General features: G+C 40.8%; 1 long non-coding RNA gene across 1 annotated transcript in view; it reads right to left on the bottom strand.

The window, feature by feature from the left end:
- The window catches only part of LOC134760851 (uncharacterized), a 171,940-nt gene that overhangs the window by 148,533 nt on the left and 5,458 nt on the right, over positions 1-17,949 (bottom strand). The window contains exon 2 of the long non-coding RNA XR_010138869.1: positions 10,653-10,833. This is a non-coding gene — a long non-coding RNA (uncharacterized LOC134760851). The remainder of the gene's footprint in view (positions 1-10,652; positions 10,834-17,949) is intronic.

Here is a 17,949-nt window from a genome sequence, read left to right as displayed (position 1 = left end):
CCAGCAAGCCAGGAACAGAGAGGATACCAAAGACAATGTGATAAGTGCTAAAGACAAACCTCATCTATAATCTGCCTAGGAAATGCCCAAATTCTATTCTATACGTGTGAGCAGGGGTATATTCAACTCCCTCTCATTTCCCTATTTTTCTGGAGCCAATATTCAAGTTTTCTTTTACTCTGGGATATATATATGTATATACACACACACACATATTTATATACATACATATATATACACACAGATATACATATACATACATATACACATATATGCATACATATACATATATGCATACACATATATGCATACACATACATATATGCATATACATATATGCATACACATATGTATGTCTCTGTGTGTGTGTGTGTGTGTGTCTGTGTATTTAAAAGGTCTTTCTACCTAGGATAGATTATAGAAAGGCAGTTTCCAAAATGGCCCAGATTGCCCACTAATGCACTCTTCATCCTAAACTTCCCAGTGACTTATGTTCCAGACTATTCTTTTTATAACATTTGCCTTTAGAAAGTCTTAATCCTGATTACCAACTGTATTCAAGTACAATCCCTTTAGTAACTTGGTGATATGGTTTGGCTGTGTCCCCACCCAAAATCCCATCTTGAATTGTAATCCCTATAATCCACATGTCAAGGGCGGGACCAGGTGGAGGTAACTGAATCATGGGAGTGGTTTCCGTCATGTTGTTCTCGTGATAGTCAGTGAGTATCACAAGATCTGATAATTTTATCACCATCTGGCATTTCCCCTGCTTGCACCTCTCCATCCTGAGGCCCTGTGAAGAAGGTACCTGCTTCTCCTTTGCCTTCTGCCATGATTATAAGTTTCCTGAGGCCTCCCCAGCAATGAGGAACTGTGAGTCAATTAAACTTCTTTCCTTTATAAATTATCCAGTCTTAGGTATTTCTTCATAGAAGTATGAGAATGGACTAATACACTTCGGAAAAAAAAAAACACCTTATTTATTTGTTACCCTCAGTAGCTTACTTAGTCATTTGTCCTAGTGTAAACAATGCATGTTGAGACCCTAGGCAAGTATAATTCTGTTGTCTAACCTAAGACAAAGAAGTAGATTTTTTTTCATTTCATAAAGGAAAAGCTAAACTTTTGTAAAATGCCAATACGAATATCAACACGTTATGTTTAATTAGTTGGACTAATATGAATGATCAGATCATGGGAATGTCTGTGTATCAGCTTTTTAAGATTTTCATCCTGATCTTTGAGAACTGAGCAATGCGGTTTTGCTGCCCTCTTGAGGAAAGATAAGAATCATTACACCTACTAATTTAGAGTTTCTTATGTTCTCATTATGCTTATTGGAACTAATTAAAATACTATTAATTAAACCACAAATTAAAATAAGTTTTGCAATACTAATTGTCTATTAAACATCTCAAATTATATCCTCATGAGTAAACAAAGAAAAAGAATAAACATCTCAAAGAAACTTATAATCACTATATTACTAAACTTTGAAAATAACCAATAAAAGGTGTTGGGTCCACTATTTGACCTTTCTAGACAACCAACATGGAATAGTCATTTACTCAAAGGAACTCAGAAAGTGTGTGGCTCACTTATAGTCCTGGATTGCTTATATAGAATGTAATGAATAAAATAACAAAAACAGGAATCATCCAAATCTATTATAAATAAATTTATTCTTTTACTCGCAGGTGAATTTAAAATTTGTGGATGTTAACACACTAAGTTCCTATAATTTAAATCTTTCTCCCAATTCATGACGATAAAAAAGCAAACTCCATAAGGAGTAGCTCCTTGTTTATTTATTCAACAAGCATTTACTCAAAGCCTTCTATGTACTCTTTATGAAGAATGCCAAAGGTCAGTTGAGAAATCAATGAGTTATTTAATTCTTTCCTATTTGCCCTCTGACACTTCAAATGTGTGACCAAATTTACACTCAGCATGAAAGTCAGCTATCAGGAAACTGGCCCAGGTGCATACATCTTCACCCATTCTCCACCTGAGCAATCAAACCATTAATATGTATTAAGAGCTCTCTGCCTGCACAGTTCTAAAATTTTAAACCTGTGAAAACTGAGAGTCAACTTTCATGTTATGGACCAGTCACAACTTTGGATATGCACATTGTAGTATGGTACTAGAGTGACCACTAGAGGTCGCATCAGGTGGAATTTACGGAGGCTGCTCATACGCAGAATGGATTGTCCTCAGGGGTGTGTCCTTTCCTTTCTTCCACCCCACATCGCCACTAGTGCCCCCTCCCTTGAGCTTCGCTGCCCAGATTGCTCACTAATGCACTCTTTATCCTAAACTTCCAGTAACTTATGTTCCAGACTATTCTTTTTATAATATTTGCCTTTAGAATGTCTTAATCCTGATTCCCAACTGTATTAACTAATTCAGACCACAGGCTTAATGAGTGATCATTGATTGATGTCTTTGTCTTCTCATGTAGCATTTTTTTAACAGAGCCAGATAAGGACAAGCTTTGTGGTAACATAATAGAATGATTACCAGTGCACCTATTTGGTTTTACAAGGTGGATATGATGATAATGTACAAAAAAAGAAAAACTTATTTCTGTAGACTTATTAATTTCTACCCTGAATGAAATATCAAGTATGTATTATTGATTTTTCTGTTATGTTCAGCTAAAAAGTACTTCAGTCTAGAGATTTCAGATCATAAAAAGTCCAGGTCAGAACAGTCCAGACTAATTGTGTAATGACAATCTTCATTTCAAGTTAAAACTTCTCCTCTCTCTCAGCTTCAGGCATGGAAGCCTGAAATGGGCAAATAGGATGAAGCTGGCTTCCTATCTCTTCCTCGTTCACCTCCTCTCCTGCTAGGTCAGGCCCAGGGAAGAGGATTTGGCAGGAAAGTGCACAGCAGCTCCACGGTGACACAGTTGTGATCTCATATCATTTATCTCCAGTCTCCAAGGGTGATTTTCTTCTAAAGGGTTTTTGGAGACAGCCCTCAGACACCTTCGCACTAGAGTGCACCAACTGCCTCTCCTCCCGCAGGCTACTTACTGCTCCCTCCTGCTGGCCCCTGGACTTCTGGCTGCCCATTTCTCTCCTCATGTCTCTTCACCATCAGCTATACTCCAGCGGAGGATGCAGACCAGCTCTCTTTTCTGCATTCACACAGCTTTCACAGGAAATGCTACTTTTATTCTCCCCTTCGTGTACATGCCTTTGCTCCCTGTTTAGCACTTTGTATGGTGCTACCGGGCAGAGGCACCTCCAGCCACAGCCTCTCACCTTTAGCTTCCTCAGGCATGAGCCAAATATGAGACCCTCTATCCCTCAAACTCCAAGAGACCCTCGCGTTCCTCAACATCCTTCTCTTCCAAAGAAAGGGAGAGGGGAAGAACAGCATGTCAACAACACTCTCCAAAGAATTCCTGACTCTCAGCTTCTTCGACTTCAACTTGTTTCGAAACTCAAGTAAGTGATTGTTTAAAGCTATCTTTGTGTCTCCATCTTTCTAGTTCCACATGAGTAGTTTGGCACCTTTTCTAAAATACAGGGCTATTTAAGAACCAGTATTTTGTTCCTGGCCTTTGGGACTTGTATAAAACTGAAGAACTGGCCAGGCACAGTGGCTCAGGCCTGTAATCCCAGTACTTTGGGAGGCTGAGGCGGGCGAATCACGAGTTCAGGAGTTTGAGACCAGCCTGACCAACATGGTGAAACCCCGTCTCTACTAAAAATACAAAAAATTAGCTGGGCATAGTGGCGGGCACCTGTAGTCCCAGCTACTCCGGAGGCTGAGTCAGGAGAATGGCCTGAACCCGGGAGGCAGAGCTTGCAGTGAGCCGAGATCATGACCCCGCACTCCAGCCTGGGCAACAATGCCAAGACTTCGTCTCAAAAAAAGAAAAAAAAAAAAAACTGAAGAATTAGGGAAAATGTTATATAAAATGTCCTCTGAAACCTTGGGGGAAAGTTGATACATCTTTTTCCTTTTTTTAATTTATTTTACAAGTCTGTAAAATTGAGCCCATGCTTACACCTACCTCATAGGGCAGTTGTCAGAATTTATTGTGATAATGCAGACTTTGGCAGGAAAAAAAAAGAGGCATAAAAAGACAAAGTCTGCTTTAAATAATGGAAAAGCTTGTGAAAGGAAAATAAATCTTGAGGACCCCAAACCACTAAGCTAAAGGGAAAAGTCAAGCTGGGAACTACTTAAGGCAAACCTGCCTCCCATTCTATTCAAAGCCACCCCCCTCCCCACCCCCACCCCTGCTCACTGAGATAAATGCAAATCTCATTGCCTCCTTCAGAGGGGCTAATCAGAAACTCAAAAGAATGCAACCACTTGTTTCTTATCTACCTATGAGCTGGAAGCCCCCTCCCTGCTTGAAGTTGTCCCACCTTTGCTTCCAATTGTCACACTTTTCCAGAAGGAACCAATGTTCATCTTTCACATGTTGACTGATGTCTTCCATCTCCCTAAAATGAATAAAGGCAAGCTGTGCTCTGACCACCTTGGGCACGTGTCTTCAGGACCTCCTGAGGCTGTCACGGCTGCATGTCTTCAACCTTGGCAAAATAAACTTTCTAAATTAACTGAGACCTGTCTCAGATCTTCAGAGTTTGCAACCTTTAGGAGCTACATCTCAATGCATTCAGTAAAAGAATAAACTTAAAGCTAAGAGGATGTGGAAAAATAGGAACACTTTTACACTGTTGGTGGGACTGTAAACTAGTTCAAACATTGTGGAAGTCAGTGTGGCGATTCCTCAGGGATCTAGAACTAGAAATACCATTTGACCCAGCCATCCCATTACTGGGTATATACCCAAAGGACTATAAATCATGCTGCTATAAAGACACATGCACACGTATGTTTATAGTGGCATTATTCACAATAGCAAAGACTTGGAACCAACCCAAATGTCCAACAATGATAGACTGGATTAAGAAAATGTGGCACATATACACCATGGAATACTATGCAGCCATCAAAAATGATGAGTTCATGTCCTTTGTAGGGACATGGATGAAATTGGAAATCATCATTCTCAGTAAACTATCACAAGGACAAAAAACCAAACACTGCATGTTCTCACTCACAGATGGGAATTGAACAACGAGAACACATGGACACAGGAAGGGGAACATCACACTCTGGGGACTGTTGTGGGGTGGGGGGAGGAGGGAGGGATAGCATTTGGAGATATACCTAATGCTAAATGGCGAGTTAATGGGTGCAGCACACCAGCATGGCACATGTATACATATGTAACTAACCTGCACATTGTGCACATGTACCCTAAAACTTAAAGTATAATAATAATAAAAAAAAAAAAAGCTAAGACCTCATAAGGAATGTCACCCCACATTCCTGATTTCCAATGTAAAACATTGCTGTTGTTATTGTGTTTAATTTCCACATAAATAGCAGTAATACTATCACACTACATGGGCAATTAAATCACCGTTTATTTAATTAAAGTACTTCATAGATAAGTGTGCTAACAACTTTATCAGAGCTACCACTGATGAGTTCCAAACCAGATTTATCAACCCATCTTGAGTGTCTCCTCTGATTCTTCAGCCTCATCTATTTTGTGGGCCATTGGCTGCTTTTTCTGTAGTAATTGCATCCACAGCAAGTCATACTAGGCTGTCCAAACATCCAGAATCTCTGGGCCTCGCTCTACCTCTTAAGCAGTGGAACAATGTTGTAAATTTTCTCTGGAATGACCTTTAGCCAACAGGAGACAGGAGACATGAGTGAGCTCACAGATAAATTTCCCCCACAATTTTCTATCTGATGGGTTGTTCTGAGGTACAGGTTTTTTTTTTTTTTAGAGCCATACAGCAGTGGCCCACTTGGTATATCACCTTGAATTTGCTTCTTATACTGCTCTCACTTCCTCTTTTCTTCACTCTAACTGCACTGCCATGTACCTCCTAATTAAGCATTATCACTTCAACTTTGCCTAAGATTCTTTTGGTTAAGTTGAACATGAACTTAACTGTAAATAAGAAACCAGAAATAGCATCATATTTCATAACTTTTCCTTTATTGTGGAATAAATCTGGACAATCTGTCAATTTATTCTTTTTCTTGGAAAAAAATAGAAATTTGGAGTGTTCACTGAGATAATTTGGTAAAGCACTAAATGTTTATTACTACTCACAGTATGATTAATTTAAACATCTGCTGTCCACATGCTGCATCAACCTAGTCCAGCTCAGCATTATCTCTTGCCTGGACTTGTACCAAAAATTCCTAACTGGCCTTCCTGACTGTAGCCTTAACCTGTGTCAACACGTTGCCCTCCCTGCTGCCAGAATGATTCATCAGTCAGGATATACTAACTGCTGTAATAAACAACCCCTAAGTCCCAAAGCTTAACACAACATCTGCCTATTTCTCACACATGTCTCAATTCAATGAGAGACAAAGGTGGATAAATGTCTATTCCACCTAATCTTTTAAGGACTTGCTTCCTTCTTCCTAGTGGCTCCTTCATCCCCCTAGAGTTTACATCCTATTCTAGATACCGTACCTCCCACCTGCCAAGTAGCAAAGAAAGAAAGCATGGAAGATTGTACACAAGAGGGTTAGACCCCCTGCCTATAAGGGGCACACATCACTTCTGCCCAACACACCCTTGGTGGTTAATTTCATGTGTTAACTTAGATGATGTTTTGAATGGCATTAACATTTAAAACAGTGAATTTTGCATAAAGAAGATTGCCCTCCATAATATAGATGAGGCTCATCCAATCAGTTGAAGGCCTGAATAGCACAAAAAGACCAGCCTCCTCAAGCAAGAGGGAATTCTTCAGCAAACTACCTTCACATTTCATTGGCATCATAGACTCTCCTGAGCCTCTGCCTGCCAGTTCACAATGCAGATTTTGGACTTCCTAGCTTCTATAATCACAGGAAACAATTTCTTATAATAAATCTGTTTCTGTCTATCTATCTATCTATCCATCCATCCTATTGGTCCTGTTTCTCTTGTGAGTCCTGACTAATACAAACCCTTGGCCAAAAGTTAGGTATATGGCCCCTAACTGCAAGGGAGCTTGGAAATGTAGCTTTTGGAGGAAGAGGCAAGACATGAACAGTGGCAGCAAAACTTTCTAAAATAGACAAGTGATCATATAACTTCCTTGTATTAAATCCATCTTTTTATTGTCCTTGGAACAATATGAAAACTTATTATCAAGCTGTCAGTTCTTCAGATCCTTATCTTTGTCTTCAGTGGGGCCTCTGACTACCTCACTAGCAGTATACAGTCAGATGTATTTACTCTGATAGATCTCACTCTCTATTGACTCCAGCTCATCCTCATACACTGTTAATAATAATAGCCACTACTTATTGAGCATGTGCTATCTGCCAAGCACCATCTCAGAAATGTAAATGCATTTTCTTGTTTAATCCTTACAACAACTTGTGAGTTTAGTATTTGATATGGTTTTTCTGTGTCCCCACCCAAATCTCATCTTGAATTCTAACTCCCATAATTCTCATATGTCATGGGAGGAACCCAGTGGGAGGTGATTAAATTATGGGGGCAGATCTTTTCTGGGCTGTTCTTGTGATAGTGAATGAGTCTCACAAGATTTGATGGTTTTAAAAATGAGAGTCTCCCTGCACAAGCTCTCTCTTTGCCTGCTGCCATCCATGTAAGACATGACCTGCTCCTCCTTGCCTTCTGCCATAATTGTGAGGCCTTCCCAGCCATGTGAAACTGTAAGTCCATTAAACTTCTTTCTTTTGTAAATTGCCCAGTCTTGGGTATGTCTTTATCAGAAGCATGAAAACTGACTAATACAGTAAATTGGTACCAGTAAAGTGGGGTGCTGCTGAAAAGATACCTGAAAATGTGGAAGCAACTTTGGAACTGGGTAACAGACAGAGGTTGGAACAGTCTGGAGGGCTCAGAAGAAAACAGAAAAATGTGGGAAAGTTTGGAACTCCCTAGAGACTTGTTGAATGGCTTTGAATAAAATGCTGATAATGATATGGACAATGAAATCCAGGCTAAGGTGATCTCAGATGAAGATGAGGAACTTGTTGGAAACTGGAGCAAAGGTGACTCTTGTTATGTTTTAACAAAGAAGCTGGCAGCATTTTGTCCCTGCCCTAGAGATTTGCAGGACTCTGAACTTGAGAAAGATGATTTAGGGTATCTGGCAAAAGAAATTTATAAGCAGCAAAGCATTCAAGAGGTGACTTCGGTGCTGTTAAAATCATTCAGTTTTATAAGGGAAACAGAGCATAAAAGTTTGAAAAATTTGCAGCCTAACAATGCGATAGAAAAGAAAATCCCATTTTCTGAGGAGAAATTCAAGCTGGCTGCATAATTTGCATAAGTAACAAGGAGCCAAATGTTAATCCCTAAGACAGTGGACAAAATGTCTCCAGGGCATGTCGGAGACCTTTGTAGTTTGCAGCAGTCCCTCTTATCACAGGCTTGGAGATTTAGGAGGAAAAAATGGTTTCGTGGGCCAGACCTAAGGTCCCTCTGCTGTGTGCAGTTTAGGGACTTGGTGCCCTGTGTCCCAGCTGCTCCAGCCATGTCTAAAAGTAACAGCTTGGGCTGTTGCTTCAGAGGGTGGAATCCCAAACCTTGGTAGCTTCCACGTGGTATTGAGTCTGCAGGTGCACAGAAGTCAAGAATTGAAGTTTGAGAACCTCTGCCTAGATGTCAGAGGATGTATGGAAATGCCTGGATGCCCGGGCAGAAGTTTGCTGCAGGGGCAGAGTGCTCATGGAGAACCTCTGCTAGGGCAGTACAGAAGGGAAATATGGGGTCAGAGCTCCCACACAGAGTCCCTATGGGGGCACCACCTAGTGCAGCTGTAAGAGGGCCAGCATCCTCCAGACCCCAGAATGGTAGATCCACTGACAGCTTGCACTGCACACCTGTAAAAGCCGCAGACACTCAACACCAGCCCGTGAAGGCAGCCAGGAGCAGGACTTTACCCTGCAAAGCCACAGGGGCAGAGCTGCCCAAGGGGATGGGAGCCCACCTCTCGCATCAGCATGACCTGGGTGTGAGGCATGGAGTTAAAGGAGATGATTTTGGGGCCTTAAGATTTGACTGCCCTGCTGGATTTCTGACTTGCATGGGGCCTGTAGCCCCTTCATTTTGGTCAGTTTCTTCCATTTGGAATGGCTGCATTTACCCAATTCCTGTACCTCCATTGTATCTAGGAAGTAACTAACTTGCTTTTGATTTTACAGGCTCATAGGCAGAAGTGACTTGCCTTACCGCAGATAAGATTTTGGACTGTAGACTTCTGAGTTAATGCTGAAATGAGTTAAGCCTTTGGGGGACTGTTGGGAAGGCATGATTGATTTTAAAATGTGAGGACATGAGATTTGGGAGGGGCTGGGGTGGAATGATATGGTTTGTCTGTGTCCCCACCCATATCTCTTAAATTGTAACTCCCACAATTCCCATGTGTCATAGGAGGAACCAGGGGGGAGGTGACTAAATTATGGGAGCAGATCTGAATCTCAAGAGATTTGATGTTTTTAAAAATGGGAGTTTCCCTACACAAGCTCTTTCTTTGCCTGTTGCCATCCATGTAAGACGTGACTTGCTCCTCCTTGCCTTCCGCCATGATTGTGAGCCCCTCACCCCCCGCCATGTGAAACTGTAAGTCCATTAAATCTCTTTCTTTTGTAAATTGCCCAGTCTCAGGTATGTCTTTATCAGCAGTGTGAAAACGGACTAATACAGTATAATAACTACTTTACAGATGGAAAAATTGTGGCACACAAAAGTTCGGTAATTCACCCAAGGTCAGATAGCAAGTAAACAGTAAAAAATAAAATAAATGAAATAAAATATTTAAACCCCTCATCAAACTTGAAACCCCCCCCATCCCCAGTTTCTCTTTGCCATACCCCACCAGCATCAGCCTCTCCATCTGCCTAACACCTTCCTTATCCTCAGGATATCTATTTAAACCTCTCTTGTTTCAGGAGCCATTTATGACTCCACAGACTTCACAAGGTTTACCTACTAAAACTTTCATGAGATCTTTTATTTCCCATATAGTAGCACATTTATTATAACTACTTGTCTAATTGTTAATCATCTCCTTTAGAGTTTAGCTTCAAGGATGGCAGAACCACACACACACACACACACACACACACACACACACACACGCATAACAGAGAGAGACAACAGGAGACTTCATTTTTACACTGTTAACAAAAAGATAAAATATGCAGTGTGCTAAATATCACTCATTTACCCCCTGTAGATCTACTCTTTACTCTTCTCTGTGTCCCAGCAGATTGACATTTGTGAACCACATCAATGGTCACCTTTCTTCTCTGGCTTCTGTTGAGTTTGGCCAATAGAAGGCACTGCCAGGTAATCAGATGGCAAGAGAAGAGCAAGGTCAGTGTGTGCCCTTCCCTGGGTTGTCTGCATCCCTCTACAGATGGCCCCCCCTTGGGTAAGGCGTGAATCTCTTCCAAGTGCCCCCTCCAGAGTCTGGTACACTCCTTCCACCTTCTTGCTACTCTCTGCGGTCGCTAGCCCCAGGATATTTTACTGCCGTGTTCTTCAGGGTTTTTCAGAGAAACAGAATGAATAGTATATGGATATAGAAATAAATACATGAGAGGGAACTTACTAGGGAATTGGCTCACTCAATTATGGAGGCTGAGAAGTCCCACGATCTGCCATCTTCAAGCTGGAGAACCAGGAAAGCCAGCGAAGTAGTTCAGTCTGAGTCCAAAGGCTTGAGAGTCTGGGCAGGATTGCTGGTGCAAGTCTCAGAGTCCCAAGACCAGAGAACCTGGGGTCCTGATGTCCTATGGCAGGAAAAGAAAGTTGTTTCAGCTCCAGAAAAGAGAGAGTGAATCTGATTTTCTTCTGCCTTTTTGTTCTATCTGGGCCCTCAGCTGATTGGATGGTGCTCACTCACATTCAGTGAGAGTGGATCTTCCTTACGCAGTCTGCTGGCTCAAATGTCAATCTTTTCCAAAATCGCCCTCATAGACCCAGAAATAATGCTTTACTAGCTCTCTGGGTATTACTTAATCCAGCCAAGTGTACAACTAAATTAGCCTTTACACCGTCCCTTGTTGAGTCTCCTTAATCCTTTCCTCACCTTTGAAAATAATCCCTTCATCAAACTCCCCTCCATTAGCCCATTGGAATATTTGCTATACCTTTCTTGCTGGGACTCTGACTTATACACAGGAAACCTAATAAGAAATGTGCAAAATGTATGTGAAGAAACTATGTAACACTAGTAATGGACAACAACAACAAAAATAGATATGAACAAATAAAAAAAGCATACCATGTTTCTGAATAGGAAAAATCAACATGATAAAGCTGGAAACCTCCATTAATTCATAATTTTAAATTGATTCTAGTAAAAATACTAGCAATAATTTGAACTACTGAAGCCAATCTTAAAGTTTCTATAAAAATATAAGCAAAAATTATTTTTAAAAATCTAAAAAAGAAGAGTAACAAGGAGGAAGTAGCTCTACAAGTCATAAAATACATTATAAAGCTATGACATTAAGAAAATACAGTGCCTGTTCAAAAATAGATAAATAATTCACTGGGATAGAAAAGAAAGTCCAAATATAGACCTAAATATATAAAATAATTTTTAATATATCATGTGATATTGTTTTCGATCAGTTAAAAAAAGATGAATTTGTAATAAATGACTTGGAGACAATCTGGATATAAACTGGAAAAAAAAATAAGGTTCTTTTTCTTAATCTTGGTTAATTTGGGCTCCCTTGCCACTTTCCTCTGAGGTTGTGTTTAAGTTCTGGGGCTATTTGCGGTATCCAAGCATCAGAAGGAGACCATCTGGCTCTGTGTGTAATCTGAGCCTGGAGACACACACTAACTGGTATACCCATTGCCTCCTCTGAAGGAGACATGCCTCATCCCTGTCTGCATGGCTCCTTCAGGTCCAACACAATCTCTGCTGCTTCTGGGAGACTACTGGCAATTAAGACTCACTCTACATTCATACCATGCTGGGGGTACAGAACATCTGTATGATTGTCTAAGGTGTGCCAGGTACCTAGACATGCCATGCGGTCATTTCTTCCCAAATGTGACACTTAAGGAGAATGGTTAAGTGTTCTTAATAGTCTTATATACAGGAATGTATATATCTAATGACTAAAGCATTGTTAGATTATAGGTTTATAAGCTCAAAGACAGGCAACACAGCAGGTAAGTCAGGATTCATCCAGGCAACAGAGGCAGATGGGATCTTCTCATCTCTCCAGTGTTATTCCTAGGGAGCAAGGCATAGATCCCTTTACTCACAAATTTCACAAATTCATCTGAATTTTTCTCTCTGCCTGGAAAAGCTTTAACCTCCTCAAAACCTCAGTTCTGGCTTTTTATTATCTTTGAGGCTTAGCATTCTGGAAAAGGAAAGCCTGAGAAAGTATGGAAACAAATATGTTTTCACCAAACCTTCATGCTCCACATTCCTCTATAGGAAATGACCACAGAACAGCACAGCTTCTTGAGGAGAGGAATGGGAAAAAGGATGAAGGCAAATATCAGGAGAGAAAACGCTGAGGTTTCAAAAATCTATAAAGTACCATATTTACCACGTAAAAAGATCACTTAAACAGATATTTTATGTCACAACAAAACCAACTAGAGAATCAACTGGTCCACTTGATAATAATACATAAGCATATCCATGAGTGAAAGAGGGAAAACAGAGATTAAATTCTTAAACTACCTTGGGCTTTGCTGAGGAATTCTTTTCAAAGACTTCCACTAATAATGTATAGTTCCAATTAGACATACTGAAGTACTTCATTAAATGGGAGAAATCTTCCTCAATTTTTTTTCCTGTTTCCTCTCCACTGCACCATTCTCAAAAATTACCCTTCCTTTTATTCACCTTCTCTTTACTTGCCCCTTAGGAAGAACTTTCCTCTCCTCCTCATATATGTGCCTCACCTGATGATGCCACCACTGGGCCATTCAGTCAATGACCCACCCACCCTCTCTACCTGCTCCTTCCCCTCCTCACACCAAAATGTGCAGGCCACTTGTCTTACACCTACTTTCAACCCCTCCCACAGGTGTATTCTCAATTTATCTTCCTGCCTTTACCAAAACCTCATTCTTTTTTTTTTTTTTAACTGTAAAATTTGATACACAACTTTTGCTTTGGAATTGAAGCTCTCCAAAATACGGCACTTGAAAAGAATGGTTGTGCTAAATGTTCTTGTTGTCCTATATATGTATTACTAAAGTAGTATTAGATTATAGGCCCATGAAGATCAAAGATGAGCAGCACAGTGTGTAAGTCAGCCTCCAACCTGGAATCAGAAAACACTCTGCACATCTGTAATATTGTGATATGTCTATTTGCCCTATGCATAGAGCGAGGTGTAGAGGGCTGAGGAGCACAGAGTTTCCATGCTTCCTCCAGGCCAACCTCCGTCCCAGCACCTCAATGTGTACACCAGCCAGAAAGTTCTTCTAATATCATTGTTTAGGGTCTGTTATGAAGGTTTCACTATGTAGGCATGATTGATTAAATCACTGACCATTGGTGACTGAACTCAAGTTCAGCCCCTCTTCCTATAGGTTGAGTGTTAAGGTGAAAGTTCCAGCCCTCTGATCATGCCTTGGTGTTTCTGGTGACTCAAGCATTTGAGAAGTGATTAGACCATGGAAGTGAAGCCCCCATGTTTGGGATTAGTGCCCTTATAAAAGAGGCCCTAGAGAGACCCATTACTCTTCTGCCATGTGAGAGGAGGGTGAGGAGATACCATCATTAAAGAAGCGGGCCCTCACCAAACACAGCTGACACCTTGATCTTGAACTCTCCAGTCTCCAGAACCATGAGAAATAAATGTGTGCTTTTGTAAACCCCCTGGTTTCTGGTGTTTTGTTACAGCAGCCTGAATGGACTGACCTCCATTACTGTACAGCTGTCTTGTTTTCTTTCTGCAGTCTCACTCTTGCCCTAAAACCCTGACCTTTAGACGACTCCTTGTTCTGGTCTTAGCTAAGGTGGCCTTCACATCCTCACATCATGAGTGCTTCCTTCCACTCCAAATCCAGATCCCAGTCCACCCTCACAAAGCCACCAGCCCAGCTCCCACGATCTTGCTTGAGAAGGTTTTCTGTCATTTGTAAATAAAAGAATACTGATCCAATTCACAAATATCAACATGGTCTGTCATTTGTTTTATAAATTTTCCATCTTGTGCTAAATTTTCTGTTCAATTCCATCACCAGTACTATCTGTTGACATTATTTTCGCAGTTATTTTTCATAAAGAAACATAGTCTTAATACTTCATCAATCATTATGTTCTAGGAATAAACAGAGATAATACAGCCCCTGTAAACTGCAGATGCTACACAATATTCTAGCTCTAAGAAAAAGGAAAACACTGTTGCCACTTGGGGTAAGGGGATCAGTGGACCTCATCTTGAGATATTAAGAACATTGGATTTTGTGGTTTGGCACAGTGAGTATATGAACAAGCTTTGGAACCAGGCAGACAGGGGTTTGAGTTTGCCATTTACCAGTCCTGTGACTACCTTAAGGTACAGTTTCTTCATCTGTAAATAGACATTTTAATCATCCATCTCTCATAGAGCTGTCATAGTAAATAAGATAATGCATGTAATGCAATTTCCAAAGTTTCTGGTGCATAGTCAGACTGATAAAATGTTAGCTATTTTTGTTTTATTTTTATTGGAAATGGCAGAGGCTAGGAGATGAGATGAAAGCTGACATTATCCAAGACATTAGAAAATAAGTCAAGGGTGAATTTATGAAATTGTTGGTCAAAATATTTTTCTGTCATTTTTGATAAATCACTGGAAGGATCTTGAGAACTATATACCAACGACTCTAATATTAGCACTAGAAAAGATGGCACACTGTAATGAAGTTCAGAATATATATAGACAGAGATATATACATACATACAGATATCCCTACAGATTTGAAGCCATCTAAGAAAATGGCAACATGATTTCTATAAGTCATCCCTGACTACAGCTGTTACCAACAAGTAACCAAATATTTAATCCCACATGAAGATAAAAAATAACGTTTATAAATTATTTCATTATAGACGCAAGAATAACTTGAAGCCAAACTCATGTGCAGGAAGTTCAAATCTGAGCCTACAAGTCACATGTGCAAGAATTACAGCTTTATTTTTCTGAAATTCAATACATTGCCTGTCCATTTCAAACTCCCATTCAGGAACTAAATTGCAAGCTATTCAAGGCACCCTGCCTCCCACCCCTGATCCAGCCAACTCCCTCCCCTAGACCAGGATGAGAGGAGTGAAGCAGGATCAACAATAAGTGAAGCAGGATCAGTAACAGTACCCCCTGTAGTCCATCACAGCCTGAGGCAGAAGAAAAACTCACTGATACCAATACTGGCTTTACTTAATATATTAATATTTTATTCATAATGTACTTTTGCTTAATTTTGATATTTCAAATACGGCATTAAAATATTGAGTTTTCAGGAATGGAGAACCAAATACGGTATATTCTCACTTATAAGTGGAAGCTAAGATATGATAACACAAAGGCATAAGAATGATATAACAGGCCGGGCACAGTGGCTCACGCCTGTAATCCCAGCACTTTGGGAGGCCAAGGCGGGCGGATCACGAGGTCAGGAGATGGAGACCATCCTCGCTAACACGGTGAAACCCTGTCTCTACTAAAAATACAAAAAATTAGCCGGGCATGGTGGCAGACGCCTGTAGTCCCAGCTACTCGGGAGGCTGAGGCAGGAGAATGGTGTGAACCCAGGAGGCATAGCTTGCAGTGAGCTGAGATCGCGCCACTGCACTCCAACCTGGGCGTCAGAGCGAGACTCCATCTCAAAAAAAAAAAAAGAATGATATAACAGACCCTGGAGACTGGGGTGGGAGCCGGTTGGGAGGGGGATAAGGGATAAAGCACTACATATTGGGTCCAGTGTAGGCTGCTCGGGTGACAGATGCACTAAAATCTCAGAAATCACCACTAAAGAATTTATTCATGTAACCAAAACCACCTGTATTCCAAAAACTACTGAAATAAAAATAAAAATTTTTAAAACTAACTAAATAAATAAAATAGAATATTGAGTTTTTTGGCACACCATTAAATGTTGCACCCAGGGTTGGTGACTCACACTTGCTTTATCCAAATCCTAACCTAAACCACACAGGTTGCTGACACATCATTTGGCCTCAACCTCAGGAATCTTCAAACTTGGTCATATTGAATCACTGCTATGCCCATTTCAAGGAGCTCAGAAAAACTGATCTGCTCTCGCATACCACTGTGAGGCTTCAGGTCAATTACCAGTGTTGTCTGAGATACTTTCCCACTCTGTGCTGCTCTTAGATACATGAGAAATTGTTCTACTCCTCCTCAGAGTACAAAGAGACAGGCAGGAACCCTAAAAGGATGACAGAAGCCTATCCTCCTGGATGCATCACACCGCAAATTTTACACTTGATGTGGTATATAAGAAGTCACTGGGTCCTCAGCAGTCTGTCTATTTCTCCAGGCTCCACCTGGGAGGGGGAGGCATAGATCCAGTGGGGTGCTGGTAAATGTTTAACAACAGCTCTCCCGGATGTGGTGGGGGGATGGGCTTGTAGCATCTGCCCATTTCTTTTCCTTTTTTTTTTTTTTTTTTTTTGAGAGTCTCGCTCTGTCGCCCAGGCTGGAGTGCAGTGGCACAATCTCGGCTCACTGCAAGCTCCGCCCCCCGGGTTCACACCATTCTCCTGCCTCAGCCTCCTGAGTAGCTGGGACTACAGGCGCCCACCACCATGCCCAGCTAATTTTTTGTATTTTTAGTAGAGACGGGGTTTCACCGTGTTAGCCAGGATGGTCTCGATCTCCTGACCTCGTGATCTGCCCGCCTCGACCTCCCAAAGTGCTGGGATCACAGGCATGAGCCGCTACGCCTAGCTGGGTTATTATTTTAAAGACAATATCTTCGAATTTTTTTAAGAAGTAGATACATTTAGGTCTGATTTCCTTGAATATGAATGGATGTGTTTTATCCTTCTCTCCAATAGGTTGTTAAATTAAATGATGCTGGGATCAGTGTTTCTGATGGCTCAATCTCAAAAAAAAAAGCATTCTCTTTGGATACATTTTCCAAAACTTTAAGATATGCAAAACCACCAGCAAATTTTATTCAGACAGGAAATTACCCTGCTTTACACACAGGGCAGGAACTGGTGCTGGGACTTCCATTCAGGCTATGAGTAGAAGAAGCCTGGGCCAGCAAGAAAACCCACACTGAGAATCGAGGCGTGCAGCAAGGATAGGCTCATAAACAAAAAGGGAAGCAACAGAAAGGAAATCTGTAAAAACTCCCTGAGGCCTTTGATCACAGAACACCGTGTAGATGCTCCAGGGGCTCATTTAAGACATTGGCTAGTTACTATGTGACTTGAAGCAGCTCACGCTACCACTCTGATCCTGCTTTTTCATCTGCAAAAAAAAAAAAAAAACCAGTATATCAACAACTACTTCTGGGCATTCTTATAGGACTACGTTAAGTGCTTGGTAAAATGTAAGGGTATGTGATTATAGCAATATATTCATTTTAACAAAATTTCACAGTGAAATAATTTGGATGTTTTCTAGATTGTTTTTTGTTGGCATTTTACAGTGAAAACCGATAAACCCAGCGGCCGGCACTATATTATCCAAGGACAAAACTTTGTGCATACCTTTAGGTTATCTAATACCTGGTACTAAAAGAAAAAAGCAAATAAAACCAACTTACAGATTGCATCTAGAACAGACGTTATACAATATCCATTTATGTCAATAAAAATACTGAAGTATAAAAAAAATTTTTTTTTTTTTGAGACAGAGTCTCGCTGTGTCACCCAGGCTGGAGTGCAGTGGCACAATCTCAGC

This window comes from Pongo abelii, chromosome 22, assembly GCF_028885655.2.
Source record: "Pongo abelii isolate AG06213 chromosome 22, NHGRI_mPonAbe1-v2.0_pri, whole genome shotgun sequence".
NCBI classification, from domain to species: domain Eukaryota; kingdom Metazoa; phylum Chordata; class Mammalia; order Primates; family Hominidae; genus Pongo; species Pongo abelii.
The sequence above is the reverse complement of the archived record's forward strand: the minus strand, read 5'-3'. Positions and strand labels throughout refer to the sequence as shown.